The sequence below is a fragment of the Podarcis tiliguerta genome (genome assembly GCF_965153285.1).
Source record: "Podarcis tiliguerta genome assembly, chromosome: 9".
Taxonomy (NCBI): domain Eukaryota; kingdom Metazoa; phylum Chordata; class Lepidosauria; order Squamata; family Lacertidae; genus Podarcis; species Podarcis tiliguerta.
In genome coordinates this window covers 53,278,925-53,297,528 of record NC_139542.1, presented here as the reverse complement: position 1 = coordinate 53,297,528, position 18,604 = coordinate 53,278,925, and the positions used below count along the sequence as shown (strand labels likewise).

At 43.7% G+C, this 18,604-nt stretch overlaps 2 protein-coding genes and 1 long non-coding RNA gene across 7 annotated transcripts in view; 2 read left to right on the top strand and 1 right to left on the bottom strand.

Moving 5' to 3' along the window:
- LOC310657430 overlaps positions 1 to 17,240 on the top strand; it is a 74,611-nt gene extending 57,371 nt beyond the window's left edge. Inside the window, exon 2 of the long non-coding RNA XR_014501777.1 lies at positions 16,988 to 17,240. This is a non-coding gene — a long non-coding RNA (uncharacterized lncRNA). The remainder of the gene's footprint in view (positions 1 to 16,987) is intronic.
- Positions 1 to 18,604, bottom strand: part of CRACD (capping protein inhibiting regulator of actin dynamics) — a 116,080-nt gene that overhangs the window by 63,913 nt on the left and 33,563 nt on the right. For all 5 annotated transcript variants that reach the window (XR_014515335.1, XR_014515336.1, XM_083457964.1 and 2 more), the window contains one exon: positions 4,950 to 5,056. The gene's annotated coding sequence lies outside the window, so the exon portion shown is untranslated. The remainder of the gene's footprint in view (positions 1 to 4,949; positions 5,057 to 18,604) is intronic.
- LONRF1 (LON peptidase N-terminal domain and ring finger 1) overlaps positions 1 to 18,604 on the top strand; it is a 213,769-nt gene that overhangs the window by 166,893 nt on the left and 28,272 nt on the right. The window lies entirely within an intron of this gene.

Genomic DNA, 18,604 nt, shown 5'->3' with positions numbered 1-18,604 from the left:
ACATAAACCAGTTGCAGCCTTCAGCTTTTGTCCTCTTGGGTGTTAGAAAATAGGAAGGTATCTTATTTAGCTCAATACAGCTTTTCGAACAGCTTAGTTCTCAAACGTTTTGGCTACCGGGCGCCAAAAACCCGGAAGTGAGTGTTTTGGTTTTTGAACTATTTTTGGAAGCCAAATGTCCAATGGGACATCCGATAGGCTACAGGAGCCAATCAGAAGCCAGCCCCACCCACAGATTGATCTGGGGCAGAATCTGGGTTGGATTTACCGGGATTGGCCCAGGTCAAGTAAGGGCTGCTCAAGGCCCCCAGACTGGGCTGCCAGATTGGGTTGGGAAGGGCTGTAAAGGGTAAAGGGGTAAAGGGGACCCCTGACCATTAGGTCCAGTCATGACTGACTTTGGGGTTGCGGCGCTCATCTCGCTTTATTGGCCAAGGGAGCCGTCATTTGTCCACAGACAGCTTCCAGGTCATGTGGCTAGCATGACTAAGCTGCTTCTGGCGAACCAGAACAGCACACGGAAACACCTTTTACCTTCCCGCCTGGAGCAGTACCTATTTATCTACTTGCACTTTGATGTGCTTTCAAACTGCTAGGTTGGCAGGAGCAGGGACCGAGCAACAGGAGCTCACCCCGTCACGGGGATTCAAACCGCTGACCTTCTGATTGGCAAGTCCTAGGCTTTGTGGTTTAACCCACAGCGCCACCTGCGTCCCTTTGGGAAGGGCTGTACACAGCCCTATTATCTTCGCCGACTGGTAGCAGCACTAGGTAATTTCAGGCAGGATTCCTTCTCAGGCTTACTTGGAGTTGCGACAGATTGTGAGTGGGACCCTTTTGCATGTAAAACAAAAGCTCTTCTGTGTCTATGGTGACATTAGACTGGGTTCAGCCATGGGTTACAGGCAACACTTGCAGCTGTAGGAACCTGTGGGTCTCTCTCTGCTGTGCAGATTCTGCCACCACCCCCTTTCTTAATGCTTTGGTTGATTGGCATCTGTCTATCTCAGGAGACAATGGAGGAGTGCACCTTTGGGGGTGAAGTCAAAAGGTTGGAAGGTTTTCCCAAGCAATTTCCAAAAGAAAATTATCACCACAAAATCAATTAAAATAACACGGATGTGAACGTCCAAAAAGATTAACCAATTCTCAAATTCTGTCTCTTTAATTTGCATCCCAAAGCAAAAGTTTAGGGTTTTGTTTTTTTCCAATACCTGCAGCATTGCTACCCAGTCCCTCAGACTGAACATTGTGTTCTGTATCTCTTTCATCTGTAGCCATGGTTTTGCTAAATGTTACTGAAACAAAATTACAGCATGACAAAGTTTACATTGATTAATCATGGAATTCAGGTTTAACACCATTAGAGTGCAGGCTCGTTTCAGCATTGTCTGATTAACAATGAAATGAACCATACCTTAGCTGGGTTCCCCCCGCCCCAGAAAGGCAATGTGCAAGAAACAATGGCTCCAACTTATTTTAATTACTTTTCCTTTTTCACACAACACAGGAATGGAGATTACCTTTCATAAACAATGATGAGAGTTGTAGTTTTTCTCGTTTATACCGTCATCAGGCAAAACAAATGAGCTTGGGCATGATAAGGTTTGAACTGCATAATTGTTTTTTTCATTACAACTAGTTTATGCCAGCTGCTCACCTCCCCAGGAGCCACGGGGAAGGGAGGGAAACAAAAAAACACCATGCTTTGAAATCTTGACATTAAAAAAAATGCCGCATCAAAAGCCAGCATTAGGAAACCCTGCCTTGGAGGAAACAAGGGATGAGAAAGGCAACTCCTGTGAACTGAGTAAAGTCTAGGACAGGCATCCCCATATTCGGCCCTCCAGATGTTTTTGGGACTACAACTCCCATCATCCCCAGCTAACAGGACCAGTGGTCAGGGATGATGGGAATTGTAGTCCCCAAAAAAATCTGGAGGGCTGAGTTTGGGGATGCCTGGTCTAGGAGGTGGTGAGTATGGGCAGGTGGGGGAGAAATGGTAGAAGAGAGAAGGGTGAAAGAAAAGGGATGAGAAAGTGATTCGAAAGACAATGTCGTAGGGACAAGGGGAAAAAATGGGAGACAGGGACAGAAGAAGGAAGGAACTGAGAATTAAAGAGGACACAGGCAAGGAAATGATGGTTGCAAAGAGAAAGGAAGGGTGTGTGGGACGGGGGCAAACGGTGGGAAATAGAAAATGCTGAAAGAACTACTGAGAAAAGGAATGAGTAAGAATGGGAAAGTGAGAATGAAGAAGGAAGGAAAGTGAAAGGAGGAGTGAAAGTGAAAGACAGGTTGTTGTTTTTCTTCTCTAGCTCAAACTCTCCCAGAGTTAAGTGTCTAGACCTGGGGACACTTAAAACTACAAGCTGGAGCCCGAAGCATAGCATATACCTGCTCTGGGAACAAGGCAAAAGGGCAAGGCTCCCATTTATACCAAGTCTGGCCAATCCAGAGAATTATGGCAGAGATAAATGTTGCAGACCCCACTCCCTTTTACCCCAGGAGAGTGTGGTAGAGAGTGAACAAAATAGATCACAAAGGGTGTGCTGGATAAAATAGGACTTTAAATATATTCCCCGCCACCCAACTGGTTTGCATGACTGTAAGGAGGAAAAACGGTGACAAGGACATTCATGGATCAAAAAGGAAAAGATGAGTATGAAGGAAACACAGAAAATAGATAGCTTTAATAAAGCAGAACTAAATGCAGGCTTTTTGCATTTTGCACCAGACAAAGGAATTAAGAGAGTAGAAAGTATGCCTGTGTGTGCCTCTGTGTGTGTCTGAAACTATTACCAAAGAGGAAATGGAATAGCAGAGTTGAGAGACTAGAGGCTTGAACAGACTGAAGGGGTGGGTGGTGTGTGTGTGTGTGTGTGTGTGTGTGTGAGAGAGAGAGAGAGAGAGAGAGAGAGAGAGAGAGAGAAAGAGAGAAGAAAGAGAGCAACAGTAGATAGGTCATCAAAAAGCGAACCCTTAGCCTGAAACAACATACCAAATAATTAATGGCAGCAATGGGTTTCAGCACTATAGCAACATGCAATAATTCAACAGACAGCTGAAAAATAAAAATTATTCAGTGTGCTGTTTCATATCGCGCTGCAGCCAATGAAGGATTCTTAAAAAAACCTGAATTATCTGCATGGTGACATGAAATAAGTATGGTGGTAAAGTAGATGTATAACTCTGGCAATCCGGAGTAAACAGGCTATGTTTATCCACTTGGCTCCAAATATTAAAAACTGTAGGTGATTGGGAATCAGCATATATTTGAAGGAATGCAGAAACGCCAACACAACTCGCATACTGATTCAACATGCTTGCAAAGAATTTCCTTCCACCTACAGCAGGCATCTTCTAGTATGCATGGCTTCCAGTCAGACAAAAGCACAAGTTATTTCAGCTGCAAACGTAAGTTAATGCAGGAATGGTTTTGCTTGGCGCACTGGGAGGCAGTAGTGCTGTCAGGGTAGCACTTTGGGGTAGAAGCCCAGGACCCTACTCAACAGAGCAGTGCATGGAAACGGTAGGAGAGCTGGCTCACCACACTTTACCAACTGAGTAAAATGATAAACATTACCATCTAAACAACTAAGTTGAGAGTCTAAAAGCTGCCTAGCTGTACCACTGGTATGTCTGTGTGTGAGAGAAAGGGAGAATAAATGTCACTTAGGGAAAACTAAAGGGATCAATATCAGTTACTTTATAAAGGGCCAAAATTAGTCTTCTGCAAAATGTGTTGCTTATATTTCTAAAACTTTACTTGCAGTGCAAAGCCCACAGAGTTCAACAGCACACACACACCTAACAGAGTTTAGGACTGCACCTTTGTACTATCTGTAGGGAACATGCATCCTCCAATGTCACAGGCCATAATAGTGCCTTCAAGTTAGGAATTCAGTTTGTGAGAGGAAGAGCAGTATAGATCAAATGTATCACTTCTCACAGTCCCTGCATGAGAACACTGAAATGGTACAGTCCCTGTGTAAGAGCTAAGCCACCTCAACTACACATATCTAACCAACACTACCATTTAAACCTCCCTCTGCTTCTTTACACCCTCTTTTTATCTGTTAAGAAACAATTCCCTCGTCATACAACAAATTTCATTCCCCACCCCCTTTCCAGTTCTCCAGCCACAGTAATAGTTGTGAGCTTACTCTCTCTAAATCACGTTTAACTAGCCACAAAATTAGCTGAAGTAATCTCCATTTTCACTGCCATATATACACTGGCTCTTTGATCAGCCCTGAAAGTTTATCTGCTTTAGTATAGAGTACCTAAAAAAAGGTAAAAGACCCCTGACAGTTAAGTTCAGTCGCAGACGACTCTGGGGTTGCGGCGCTCATCTTGCTTTACAGGCCGAGGGAGCTGGCGTTTGTCCGCAGACAATTTTTCCGGGCCATGTGGCCAGCATGACTAAGCTGCTTCTGGTGCAACAGAACACTGAAACCAGAGCAGTGCATGGAAACGCCATTTACCTTCTTGCCAGAGCAGTACCTATTTATCTATTTGCACTTTTTGGCATGCTTTCGAACTGCTAGGTTGGCAGGAGCTGGGACTGAGCAATGGGAGCTCACCCCATCGCGGGGATTCGAACCACCAACCTTCTGATCAGCAAGCCCAAGAGGCTCAGTGGTTTAGACCACAAGGCCACCCGCATCCCATAGAGTACCTACCTGGAGTTAAACAAGTAGCATTGCCTTTTTGTTTATCACTGCCCAGCAATTTCAGCCTGCAGCCAGGTTTGTAGTGTCTGTAGCTACAGCTTTCACTGCTCTCCACAGCAAGGTTTGAGCCCTTTTTGGTAAATATACACAAAGTGCATGTTTACTGAATTCTTCATACAGCACTGTCAGGAACTACCCAAATATTCTATTATTCATAGAAGAAGAAGAATAGCTTAGCTGTCAAAATATCTTTATTTACAATGTATTCCTTACCTTCCCAAAGTTTAATCTTCTTATATACGGGTCTACTCAGGCTTTCCCAAAGTATCAAAACTTTTCATGCACTTCTTCAGTATGCCAATTAATGCTCTTCTTTCCAGCTGTTTAGGAGAAAAATGCGATAGTGTTTTAGTTTAGGAAGACACTTCTCTCAGCTGTGTACATACTATTCTATTTATATTTACATTGCTAATGTTAAAACACAATCCATAAGCCATCTCATCATCTAACATGATCAAACAAGCCATGACTTGTTTCTCCAAAGCATGACTTGTCTGCCATAATGACAAGCCACAGTGACAAACCAACCAGAAAACAAACTCTGGTTAATTTGCTGGACTAGGTTCAGATGTTCAAAAAACAAACCACAGTTTAACCAATCAAACCATAGTTTAGCATAGTATGTGAGCCAGGTCAATGGAGATTTAATTCAACAAAATACAATCTTGCTAAACAGATCATGGCCTCCCCAAAGAATTCTGAGAATTATAGTTTGGTGAGAGTATTTAAGAATTTAATTAAAATTCCTAGACTTCTCATAGGAACACAGAAAGCTGCCTCATACTGAGTCAAGACGACTGGTCCACCTAGGTCAACGTTCTTTACATTGATCAGAGATAGCTCTCTTGAGGTTTCATACAGGGGACATTTCCAGTCCTACCTAGAGAAGGCAGAGATTGGACCTTCTGCATGCAAAGAAGTCCTCTACCTCTGAGCTACAACCCTTCTGCAAACTCCAATGAACTCAGCTGTCAAGGTTCCTTAAAGCAAGGGGACTATTGTTCTAACTACTGGAGTACATTGTGTAAATATGCCTGAAGTGTTGGCTTCTACATGACACACAGACAGCAGCAATAGTTTTTAGTACAAATTAAACAGCCACTAAATGTGAAGGCTGAAAACTCAAACCTCAGCCTACCATGTTGGGACAATGTCCCTGTTTCCCAGTGTCTCTTTCCCTGACACCGATCGCAATAGCGCTATTCTAACTTTTCTGGCAGAGGTGTCAAGAGTACAGCACTCTGGCAACAAAGAACCTGTTGTAACTGAGAGACGACAATTCAATTATTTCTCATGCTTCCCTCTAGAGGTAGTGACCCTTTTTGGAGCCTGTCATCACAGGCTATCACGTTTCTTTCTATTCTGTTAACCCTGAAGCTTAAACGGCTTCTAGTTAGCCAGTTGCCAACCAAAGACAATGCAAGACACCGGAGCCTCATCCAATTCTGGGTGGTTGGGAGTTTCTCTAAATCATTAGGCTATTTCCACATGACTTGGGGCCTAGTACAAGATACATAAGTTTCATGTCTACATAGTTTTTAGGACTATTTAAGCCATGCCTCTTTCTTCACAAAAACCAGTTGCCAAGTTCCCCCGATCTGCATCAGGACTGCTGTACCAGGGGGAGGCTTTCAACCCTTCCCTCTGTGCTCTTTTTCCACCCAAAATGGTCCCTGTTATATACTGAGCTAAATCCTAGAACAATAGGATCCAGAATGCAGCAGTCTGATTGGCCTGCAGGAGCAGCCAATCCACAACCTGATTGGCCTACAGGAGCAGCCCAGAATTAGCCAATCACGCGGGGCCCATTGTGTAAATAATGTATATATAGCTAGACGTTTTGGGGGAAGTTTCATTAATTGCTACTATGAGCTGAATAAAGAGCATGACATTCACGCTCGACTCTGAGTATATTTCAGTCCCTGAAGGCAGCTGCGGCAAACAGCAACTTGTGGGAGATGTTCAGCAGCGAAACAACACAAGAGAAAACTTAACCCACCATGCTGTTTCCCTTCAGATTGTACCCCTCACCAACTGTTTTGTCTTTGGAACATGACCTGCCCAGTCCCCATGCAGACTATTTAAATTCCCCACCAATGTAAAATGCAGTTTGGCCCTTAGTGTTATGTACTGAAGTTCTCACCCTGGGCCAGCAGGGGGATTTTGTAGATAGTTATGCAAAATGAAGGATCAAAAGTGACGTTCAGTGATTGGATAGTTTGTATGCAAATGAAGGATCGAAAGTGACGTTCAGTGATTGGATGGTTTTAGAGAGTTGTTATAGTAACAAGGTACTGAAGCTCTATATAAGCAGGCTAACTGAGCCCTTCAGCTCAGTTCAGTTCTGGCCTCAGAATAAAGAAGAGCTGTTTGAAGAATCACTGTGTCGCCTGATATGTTCGCCCACAACTTAACACTTAGAAAGCTTGCATCTCTACTTGTGTGGTCCAAGACACCTTGTAAATATCTGAAAATGAAGCTGGTTGGTCACTGTGAGAACAGGGTGCTGACCTAGATAGACCTTTAGCCTGAAGCATCAGGTCTCTTCCCATCTTCTAAGGAGGCCATGAAGTGCACCTCAGCACAGTAAAAGCCCTTCCGCATCAGTCAAAAAAAGCTGGGGAACTTGTCCAGAATATCCCAATTACTAGAAGAGCCCGAAAGAGAAACATATCCCTTAGCTATACAGTCAGGACTCGGGACATTAGTTTTACCTCATAAAAAGGAGAAGCAAGCAAAAAAGAAAGTGTACAGGGGATAGAAATGTTGGGCTGTGGAAGTTCTGTTGCCACTTCACACACTTGAATTAACATGGTGTGGGGAGGGAATTCCCTATAGCATGCCAGGAAAGTGCTTCATCTGGAGAACGCAAGCTTTATTTATTAAAGTGTGTGTGTGTGTGTTATATACCAGCTAAAAGGATCCCTTGATGTTTCATAAACCTGAACTGCCTCTGCAGTTAGAGAGAGTGGGGACCTTGTAAATTAATCACTCCTGACTAGCGCCAGTGAGGCTTCTTTCCTTAACAGGTAAGAAACAAAAGCTCTTCATACATTTAATTGTTTCTACTTCCTCCTGCGGTGAAAAGTGGTCCACCGACATGTGGTTATTGCATCAGCAAAAAGGACTCAAAGGCAACCCTGCAATATACGCTCCCAGAAGGGTAAAAACTAAGTGAGCCAATATATAGGGTATACGGAGGTCTCATGATTAGCTATTACTAGTTCAGGAGACAAAGCAGCATGCAACTAGGGGCCCTTGCACGCTCCCCCCCCCCCGACACTATGCTTTAATGTTAAATAAATAAATAAATCTAGTCCTGCTAGTGTTATGCACTGAAGTTCTCACCCTGGGCCAGCAGGGGGATACTGTAGATAGTTCAGGTCCACATATGCAAATAAGGGATCAAAAGTGACATTCAGTGATTGGATAGTTACAGAAAGTTGTTACAGTTACGTTGTACTGGAGCTCTATATAAGCAGGCTGGCTGAACCCTTCAGTTCAGTTCTGTTCTGACCTGTGAATAAACAAGAGCTGTTTGGAGAATCGCTGTGTTGTCTGATATGTTCAACCCAAAACTTAACACTGGCGACAAAGGTGGAATCGATGGACATCAGAGCACAGCCAGACGCGGCCACCCTCTGAGATGAGCTGAATCACAGAGCTGCAGTGGCGTAGTGTGGGTTGTCAGCACCCGGGGCAAGGCAAGTAATTTGCGCCCCCTAACCCGGGGCAAGGCAAGTAATTTGCACCCCCCCCCGCTGCACTGTCCCTCCCCCAGATAGTCCCTCGCTCTCTCTTCGCACTGCACCGCACGCCTGGCACCCTCCCCTCCACAGTGGGCGGCGACCCGGCGGCTCGGATCGGATTCGCACAGCCAGCACTGCAGTGAGAGAGAGTGAGTGAGCCAGGTAGGGGCAGAGAGCTGCAAGTGCGAGCGCCCCCCCCCCAGATGTTGCACCCGGTGCGGCCGGCCCCCCTGCACCCCCCACACTACGCCACTGCAGAGCTGAAACACTGAGCGAAATCACTGAGCAGAACCAATTCAGAGCTGACCATTCTGGCTAGAGCACGGTGTTCCATCCAATGAAAGTTATGCAGCTAAATGTGCAGGTATCCTTCTGTACTATTTCTGTGAGATTAGCCAGTCTGGCTGCTCCCACCTTCAAGTGCTTTTAGCCAATGAGTGAAATCAGGGCTGTGAATGATGAGTGGGGTTGTTTAGACATGAGGTGCAAGGAATCCCTGGAATCTTAAAGAGCTGCTATTTTCCTCTCCTCTTTAGTGCACTTTTCTTGCTTCTGCCTAATTTTCTAGTCGTTGGAATCTCAAGGATCTACTAGATTGCCCTTTCTTTCCACAAAGCAACCAGGATGCATTGTTCCTATGGCTGGTTTGTCTGAGATCAAGTTCAACTCCCTAGAAGTTGTTTTCTGCAAATATTACTACTACACAGTAAGTGTGAGTGGAGGTTAAAAAAATCCCCCCTCCAAAAAAAATGCAAAGTACAAAATGTGAAAACTTTGCAAAGAGGCTTAGGCATGTCTCCTCAAATATGGGTATGCATTAAGAATTCACTATATAGCTAACTTGCAGTACAGTATGATGGTATAAATCTGTTATGTAGTGAAGTTCTCACTCTGGGCCAGCAGGGGGATACTGTAGATAGTTTTCACTCAGGTCCACATATGCAAATAAGGGATTGAAAGTGACGTTCAGTGATTGGATAGTTACAGAAAATGGTTACTGTTGCGTTCTAGTGGAGCTCTATATAAGCAGGCTGGCTGAACCCTTCAGTTCAGTTCAGTTCTGTTCTGGCCTGTGAATAAACAAGAGCTGTCTGAAGAATCGCTGTGTCGTCTGGTATGTTCACCCACAACTTAACAAAATCATATACCCAGAGGTATTCTTTTCTTTTCTTTTTTTAGTTTAATGGGAACTGCACCCAGGTAGGTACAAGACTGCAAACCTGGCTTTAGTTTTGTGGTACCTTATTTATTGTGTTCCTTTCTGGGGGAAGTGAGGCACCATTTAGGAACTTCACCGGCGGCACCTTAAAGTGGCCTTGACTGATGTTTAGAAATATTTACATGCAGATTACTTCAAACCCCGACTCCAATACGAAGGTTTAGCAGTTCAACAGGAACATTTCACAAAGGCTGTTCATGTTGTGGTAAGCTGATATTTAATTTGTATTTGGAGTCTCAAAAGAGAGTGGTTGCAGTTCCAGAATAGCCTACAAGACTCTCACTCAGGCATGCGAAATAACCCCGTGAGGAAAGTGAATAGGATAAAGGAGCAAAGCTTAACAAAATCCAATACAGCCCAGACCTAAATACGTAGTGTGAATGCAACTTCATTGAAATGAATAGGGATTGCTTCCTTTTGCATTTAAGGAAAGAGGTATGCTACCTCCCTTTGCCAAAATTGTGTTGCTGTGAGGTTGCTTATGTACACCAAGCCTAAACTTGATCAAAAATTAGCTAAATGGAGTGGTGAATCAAGGGAACTTTACTCCATATGGAAAAAAGGCATTTACAGAATATCCACTAGTTTTGTTTTATAAGTTTTCGTTTTATAAGAGAGTGGGAGGGAATAGGGTAGAGGCAATGTTACAATTGGCACACACAGGCTTCTTTTTATTACAAAAACAAAATATAAAAATTAAAAGGTGTATACTTAATCACTATTCATATTATCTCACTTTCTTCTGTCTCATTACTGCCCAAATAATGGAAACATAGGTAAAATAGAGATATGATGGTATGTACCACAAAAAATTATTGATTTATCTTATAACCTTCAACTCACTTAAAAAACACAAACTGTTTCCAGTCATAGGTGACAAACACCTGACTCTGAGTCCCCTTAGCCCACCTGCCTGGTAGATCAAACACAGCTTCTCAGGTTGACATTCCGGCATTCCATATTGGCAGCAAATAATTTGTAACATTTCTATAGTACCTGTTGTAAATCAGTTTTACAAAGGAGTTCTGTGGGCCTTATGAAGTAGTAATTCAACATAAATCATTAAAGAGAGCCAAGCAAATGGCCTATTCTTTCCTTTTATAACCAGAGGAGCATGACAGAAATACTCTCCGCACTGAGTAACTGGAAGAAAAAACCTTTTGGTAGGTAGTGCTCTAAACCACTGGTCCGTGGCAGGCACACATTCATCCTTGTGTTATAGCAGATGGAAGATGCTTTGCAGCATATTCCTAATTTCAGTCTTGTCAGCCCATGATCCATTACAGCACAGAGTTGCTAAAGTCTTCTACTGTGTGGCGGAGTGTCTCTCTCTCTCTCTCTCTCTCTCTCTCTCTCCAGAGAACAAACTGTGATCCGTAGCACAGTAATTAAACATGCCGTTTGCCTGATCTGACCTTCACAAAGTATTGCAATAAAGTCATTCACCCAGGGACAATAATTTGATTAAGCTGATGGAGTAACGGATTCATCACTAACGCTGGAGGAAAGGTGAATGAGTATATGATCACATAGTCGGGCTTACAGGACAGTTGTGCAAAGTTTTCGGATCAATTGTTGATGGAGGTTGCTCTGCAGTAATGCTACATAAAAAGGTAAAGGTACCCCTGCCCGTACGGGCCAGTCTTGACAGACTCTAGGGTTGTGCGCCCATCTCACTCAAAGAGGCCGGGGGCCAGCGCTGTCCGAAGACACTTCCGGGTCACGTGGCCAGCGTGACATCGCTGCTCTGGCGAGCCAGAGCCGCACACGGAAACGCCGTTTACCTTCCCGCTAGTAAGCGATCCCTATTTATCTACTTGCACCCGAGAGTGCTTTCGAACTGCTAGGTTGGCAGACGCTGGGACCGAACAGCAGGAGCGCACCCCGCCACGGGGATTCGAACCGCCGACCTTTTGATCGGCAAGCCCTAGGCGCTGAGGCTTTAACCCACAGCGCCACCCGCATCCCATGTAATGCTACATACTTATCCTAAAATAGTTATTGTATTTTATTTACACACAGAGAGAGAGAGAGCTCTATCCTACAGATTAAAGAATCTGTTTTGTTTCAGTTTATATAGATAAATCAGAAGTGTGGAACAAAGACTAAACAGGGTCAGGGGGAAATCCAAAGAGTTTGGACTCACAGAAGAAGCTTCCACTTGACTAAAGTAATTTTTGCTGTTCTTTCTTTGAACATTACGAGCAAACGGCGTACAAGATAAAACACTGCTTTTTTACCTTCCCGCAATTTCCAAAGAAGTTTGCCATGTGATAAAGATGACAGCTATTCAAGAAAACCAACTCTAACCCCACTCCAAGCTTCATTAGTTCTTTGGCCAGTGAATGGGCATGGTAACATGAGGAGAAAAAGATTGTAATATGGAGACATCTAGAGAAGGAATTCTCCAACCCGCATTGGATATCACTACTGTGGAGTAAAAAGCCTAATTGACACATCTATATAGCACTCATGTAGGAAAACAGTCATGAGTTGAAACAACGGTAAAACCTATTATGAAGTATGATCCAACCACTGTTAAGCATCTTTTCATTTCCAAAGAGAGAGATTTCAAGTGCGCACTTACTGCTTAACTTGGCTAGATCATTCCTCTTGCGTGTTTTGTCATCCACAGTCTATGTGTGTTGAATCAACAGGAACTGAGGTCAGTGGTAACTATGAAAGCTTGTATTGTACGTAAACAGAAGTTGGGCAGGACTTCAAAATGACTGATGGATTGCAACTGGCAAGCTAGTTACAGCACCTTGATAGATGTTCCTGCTTGCCTGGCAACAACACACATACCTTTTTTTTTTAACACCAAAGATGTTTGTATTTTCCCAGACTTTTAAATATATGAATGAATGTTTCGTATGCTATTTATATGTTGTATTTTTATTTTATCTTGTTTTTGTAAACTACCCTTGAAGGGCTACTTTAAGGCACTATAGAGAATAATAAAAAATCCACACCACTTTGAAAACCTTTGGAAGTATCCTAGGTACCTTACCCTATAATTCAACTGAAAAAACAAAACAAAAAATCATCATTCATCCTTTTTGCTATTCAGGGTTGTGCCTTTCTTGACCCAATAGATCTGGATGCAGACAGAGCCAAGCAGATGATAAACATCTCTGCCATCCGTAGCTTTTCAATTTGCATATCCGTTTTCCTCATGAACCATCAGTTATTCCAAAGAGAGGGAGGGAGAAGTAAAAGGCCATTGAATATTTTTTACAGCCTTGTAGAGCAAGCAATTTTTCATTTTAATTATATGAGGAACTCATTAACGCTGTCTACGGCTCAGATGATTTAGTGGGTATGAACTGGATGTGTTTCCGCATGGTCTGAAATCTAAATGTTAACTGGAGAAATGCATGTATTTATTTCTAGACAATTGCTATTTGACAACTCCTGGCCTGCAAAAATCAATATGTCTGGTATTAAAAACAACGCTTCCTGGGGTGTTTTCAGGCACAAGCATTAAAAGTTGTTATATAAAACTGATGCACCCCCCCCAAAAAAACAGTTCAAGCAACAGACTGGGAGAGATTGGCGAGTTTAGGAGCTGTTTTGGCATAATGTAAGTTGAACAGCAGTTGCAGTATGGTTGTTGCACGTCAAGGCCCGGCACCCCCTCCTCTGATGAATAAAACACGTGGATACAAGTATTTTAGGTTAATGGGCTAATAAAGGCCACAGCTTTATTGGTTACAGAATGTGAGTGGTATTGGCTTTAGGCACTGGACCGAACCGACTATATCGGAATCCCGCCTGTCATTCAGGAAGTCTAACAAGGGTTAACCACCAGTAGGGGGAGCCCTGTTGATGTACATCAACTCGGAGCTCCCCCCCCCAGGGTCACCTGACTGGTCGTCCCATGGCCCTAGCCTCCACCCAGGCTTCCAAAAGGAACCACAACCCCCGGATCCCTTTAACACAGCGGCCAGTGTGGTGTAGTGGTTAAGAGCGGTAGTCACGTAATCTGGGGAACCGGGTTCGCGTCTCCGCTCCTCCACATGCAGCTGCTGGGTGACCTTGGGCCAGTCACACTTCTTTGAAGTCTCTCAGCCCCACTCACCTCACAGAGTGTTTGTTGTGGGGGAGGAAGGGAAAGGAGATTGTTAGCTGCTTTGAGACTCCTGAAGGGGAGTGAAAGGCGGGATATCAAATCCAAACTCCTCCTCTTCTTCTTCTTCTTCTTCTTCTTCTTCACAACCTGTGGGTCCCCAGATGTTGTTGGACCACAACTCCCATCATCCCTGAGCTCTGGCCTTGCTAGCTAGGGGTGATGGGAGTAGAAGTCCAACAACATCTGGGGACCCTCAGGTTGAGAAAGGCTGCTTTAACGGAATACCCTTAAAGAGGAGGGGTAGGTGATGGCCACAACCTCCCCTCCCATAAACCAAGATTTTCCAGTGCCTAACTGCCAAACCTTACAAAGTTGTGACAATTTGCTATGAGGTAGGCGAAAATCAAGTGGCTGGTGTCAATCTGCCAAGTGGGAAAATTCCTACCAGGATCCTTCAACGGGCGACCAACCAAAGTCCATAGCAAGGTCAAGGTGACGAACGCAAAAAGAGTCGGAGGGTGGGAGATCCATGGAAGCCGGGAGCAGACAGAAGAGCTCCCGGCAAACCACGCCCCCCAGCCAGCCGGATTGGCTGGTGGTTGTGAAGCAGACTGGGAGTCCCCTGTGACGTGGGGGACACGCTGAGGGTGGGAAAGTGTGAGGCCTGCATGCAAACCCTGCCCCTTTCTGAAGAGGAGCAGCTCTGTCATTCAATTTGTAAAAAAAATGACAGTACCTCTGCTTAGCAGGTTGGAGTCAACCTGCACTCTGGTGGATCATTGGTAGAGTTTGTTAACTGGCTTTAGAGCAGCTATGATTGTGTATACAAACAGGATGAGAAAACAGATTATTCCACACAGAAAGAATATTAACTGAAGAAAACAAGGCTCATTTTAATGTTTCAATGTTGTATTTTAATCTTGTTTTTAAGTTGTATTCATTCAACTTGTTTTTATTATTGCTTGTTAGCCGCCCTGAGCCTGGCCTTGGCTGGGGAGGGCAGGGTATAAATAAAATTAATTATTATTATTATTATTATTATTATTATTTCTTGGAAATAATTGTGGCTTTTATGCCCTGCCGTTTTCAACACCCTGCAGGAGGATTCCACCCAGTGTGGCTATGCACTTTCTGCCTACCATTGTGTATTTTTATATAGGTACATGCATTCTTTTGATAGGAAAAAAGCGAGCCGACCAAGGAATGCCTGAAGTACGAAGAACAGCCCTATGCAGATGATTAACATCTGGGTAGAACACATAGGAGGAGTGAGAGCATAATTTGCTTACCGGGAGGCAAGACCTGTTTTGCTCAGGTGTTTTTACTTCTGGGTAACGTTTAGTATTGGGAACTGCAAAAATGCTTTTTGTGACCAGAGAAAACCTAACCTGAAAAATAAACAATAAACGAATATACACCGAGACGGAAAAGCTAACTGAAATTAAATAGGAAGCTCATCAGATGAAGAAATTTTCCATTGTAATCTAACTCTAGCCCACACAACGTAACCTAGATTTCGACTGACTATTCCCACCCCAATAAGTGCAGTATTCAGAATATGATTAAAAGAATAACTGAGCAAGAGAAAGTAAACATGACATTTTGGTGCCTGGCATCTACCAGGTAGAAGTGAAGTTTTAATATTAAAGTGAATTCCCCTGAGCAGATGAAAAAAATTATTGCATTCGGCATACATTTCTTTATCTATCACTGCTACTGTTTGCATTAAGAACCGACGGTGTGCCGTGCATCACTGGTTTTTATGGATCAAAATTAAGTGCTTGCAGCATCTCAATACAGTTGTAGAAAGAATAAAGATCTCTTTAGTGCACTCTGGTTACAACACATAATTTCGTTTTGGACAGCACGCTATTGATTTCTATTTTTATGCAATGCAATGAACCTCTATTTGAAAGCTGCCAAATTTATCAACAACTGATCTGCAACACAACAGAAATAGAATCATCACTGCCTTGGAGAGTGGCAGCCTGGATCATCATCCTGTACACAGTTTGTCTGATAAAACCCATTAGTTGCCGTTTAAGACACAAGTGCATAACCTGTGGCTTGTACATAGTCTTTAGCCATTCTAGGTGTGGCCTACCCAGCCCTGAGATGTCCTACTCACCTTTGCCCACTGCCCAGCGGAGCAGCACAGAGACAGCCATTTTGAATGCAACAACAAGAACTTTACTATTTGTACCCTGCCTGTCTCACTGGGTTGCCCCAGCCACTCTGGGTGGCTTCCAAGAGAATATAGAAACACTTTCCATCTGTGTTCCAGATCACAAGCAATTATTTCTCAGGAGCAGCTATGTAACTGATTATTCCAAAGTATTAAAAGTATCAACAAGCTTTTTAAAAATGTGTTGGTTCTTGCAATTATATCCCAAATGCATCCAATATTGGGTACTGAAAACTTGCAATGAATTTTCCACTATTCCTGAAATCACTTTGGTCCACCCATGAAATCCTGAAATGGTGCTTGTCAATTCCAAATGTCACAGTACAGAGCAGTCAAGGAAGACAGTTTAATAACATACAGCAAAACATAAAATCTACCCCTTTTGATGAGCAGATCCTCAAGATTTATATTTTCCAGACCATCACAACAGGGAAATGGGGAGGGAAGCAATTGTTGAAATGCCTAAGGGTGTTCCTATTTTCCTGAAAAACTATCTTCATTTTTGTTACTGCAGTCATCTCATTCTGTTGAACCTTAATAGACATAAAAAATATATATTCTGGCAACATCAAATTCTGTCCCTTCTCAATGGGCCATTAATTTATGCAGCCAGTTGATTTTGGACATGTCTTCCTTCAAGTGAAAATAGAACTGGGACACCCAGATGGGAATTCCACTGTCAGTCGCACATGCCTACAGCAAAAATTGTTGTTATGTTCTGATCTCCAAGGGACTCCAGTGAAAACGTTGCTGAATGTTTTGTTTATTGCTTACTACCCTGAAGGGAGGACCAATAGTCTAGGGCAGAGCTACCCATTAGATGTAGCTCTGATTCATGTGTGTGTGTAGAATTGATATTCTGGCAGGAAAACATACTCAAGTAGCATTTAAAAACCCAATATTCTTTGTGTGTGTGTGTACATATATGCATGGTACAAAATGGCCATTGCTATCTTGATCCACAAGCTCAGAAAAACTGGCAGAGCTAAAGGTTATGAGAGAAAAAATGGAGTGCCTAACCTCAAGTTTCCCTTGTAACTACAGTGGTACCTCAGGTTAAGTACTTAATTCGTTCTGGAGGTCCGTTTTTAACCTGAAACTGTTCTCAACCTGAAGCACCACTTTAGCTAATGGGGCCTCCCGCTGCCACCGCACCACCGGAGCACGATTTCTGTTCTCATCCTGAAGCAAAGTTCTTAACCCGAGGTAATATTTCTGGGTTAGCGGAGTCTGTAACCTGAAGCGTCTGTAACCCGAGGTACCACTGTATAATGCAAAGCCAGATGTAGCTTTCTCTGCTTAATGATGAGCAGGTAACAATAAACAGTGTTACTAAGGAACTAGTGAGAAGTACCCAGTGCTGCCTGGGAATTTGTAGAAACCAAAAAAACGCTGTCATCTTTAAGTGGATAGTGCAATTTGTGAGTCTCGACCTGTCACGCCCCAAACTGGGCAAAACCATGCCAAAGTAACATTTTGGTCCAACATGTTGATTCAAAATTGCACCTGCCACACACACTTTGACAGAGACCTTCATCCCACCTTGGGAAGCATCGTGCCGAGTTTGACAATATCTCAAGACGCAGCAAAACTTATGCCAGAAAATAGACAAAGTAATACCAAAGTGAGTGGGATGCGGGTGGCGCTGTGGGCAAAACCTCAGCGCCTAGGACTTGCCGATCGCATGGTCGGCGGTTCGAATCCCCGCAGCGGGGTGCGCTCCTGTCGTTCGGTCCCAGCGCCTGCCAACCTAGCAGTTCGAAAGCACCCCCGGGTGCAAGTAGATAAATAGGGACCGCTTACCAGCGGGAAGGTAAACGGCGTTCTGTGTGCTGCGCTGGCTCGCCAGATGCAGCTTGTCACGCTGGCCACGTGACCCGGAAGTGTCTGCGGACAGCGCTGGCTCCCAGCCTATAGAGTGAGATGAGCGCACAACCCTAGAGTCTGGCAAGACTGGCCCGTATGGGCAGGGGTACCTTTACCTTTAATACCAAAGTGATGTTTGGGTGCATCATCTGGATTCAAAAAAGCAACCGACATCCAAACAGTGGCAGAGTCTGCCGCCCTTGCCTTGGGAGCACTCATGCCAATTCCTATAATGCAGGAACCTTTTGTCCAATGTGGGTCTCATGTTCTAGAGGCAGCCAAACTACAGAGAATGGACAGACAGGTGTATGAACAAAACCCTTTCTAAGATATATGACTGAGTACAACAGGTTTTCTCTCCTTTCTCTTCCTTCTTTATCTGGTTTCTAGCTTAAGGTGTGCTTAAAGATATAGCCAGATCCTTGCAGCAGGTGCGCTGCTTAATTGCTTCCTTCTCTGCTGATTCTCCATCACAAAGTTCCCTGTATAGTTTTCAAGGTTTTTATTCCTCTCTATGCTCCAAAACCCAAAGCAATGGTCTGTGGAAGAATCAGCAGAATTGGCAGGGGTTAAACACTCCTTTCTCCTGCCAACCAGGCAACCTGTGTGTTTCCTACCTTATGTTAACTTTTTTCTTTTCATTTAGTAGATTTGCGAACACATGGTTGCTAAGATAACATTTCAACCTGTCACACAAAGATTTAAACTAATTTAGGGCTATTGACTTCAATACAATGACGTACTTCAGTCTGTGGATTGCAGATTAGGTTGTAAGAG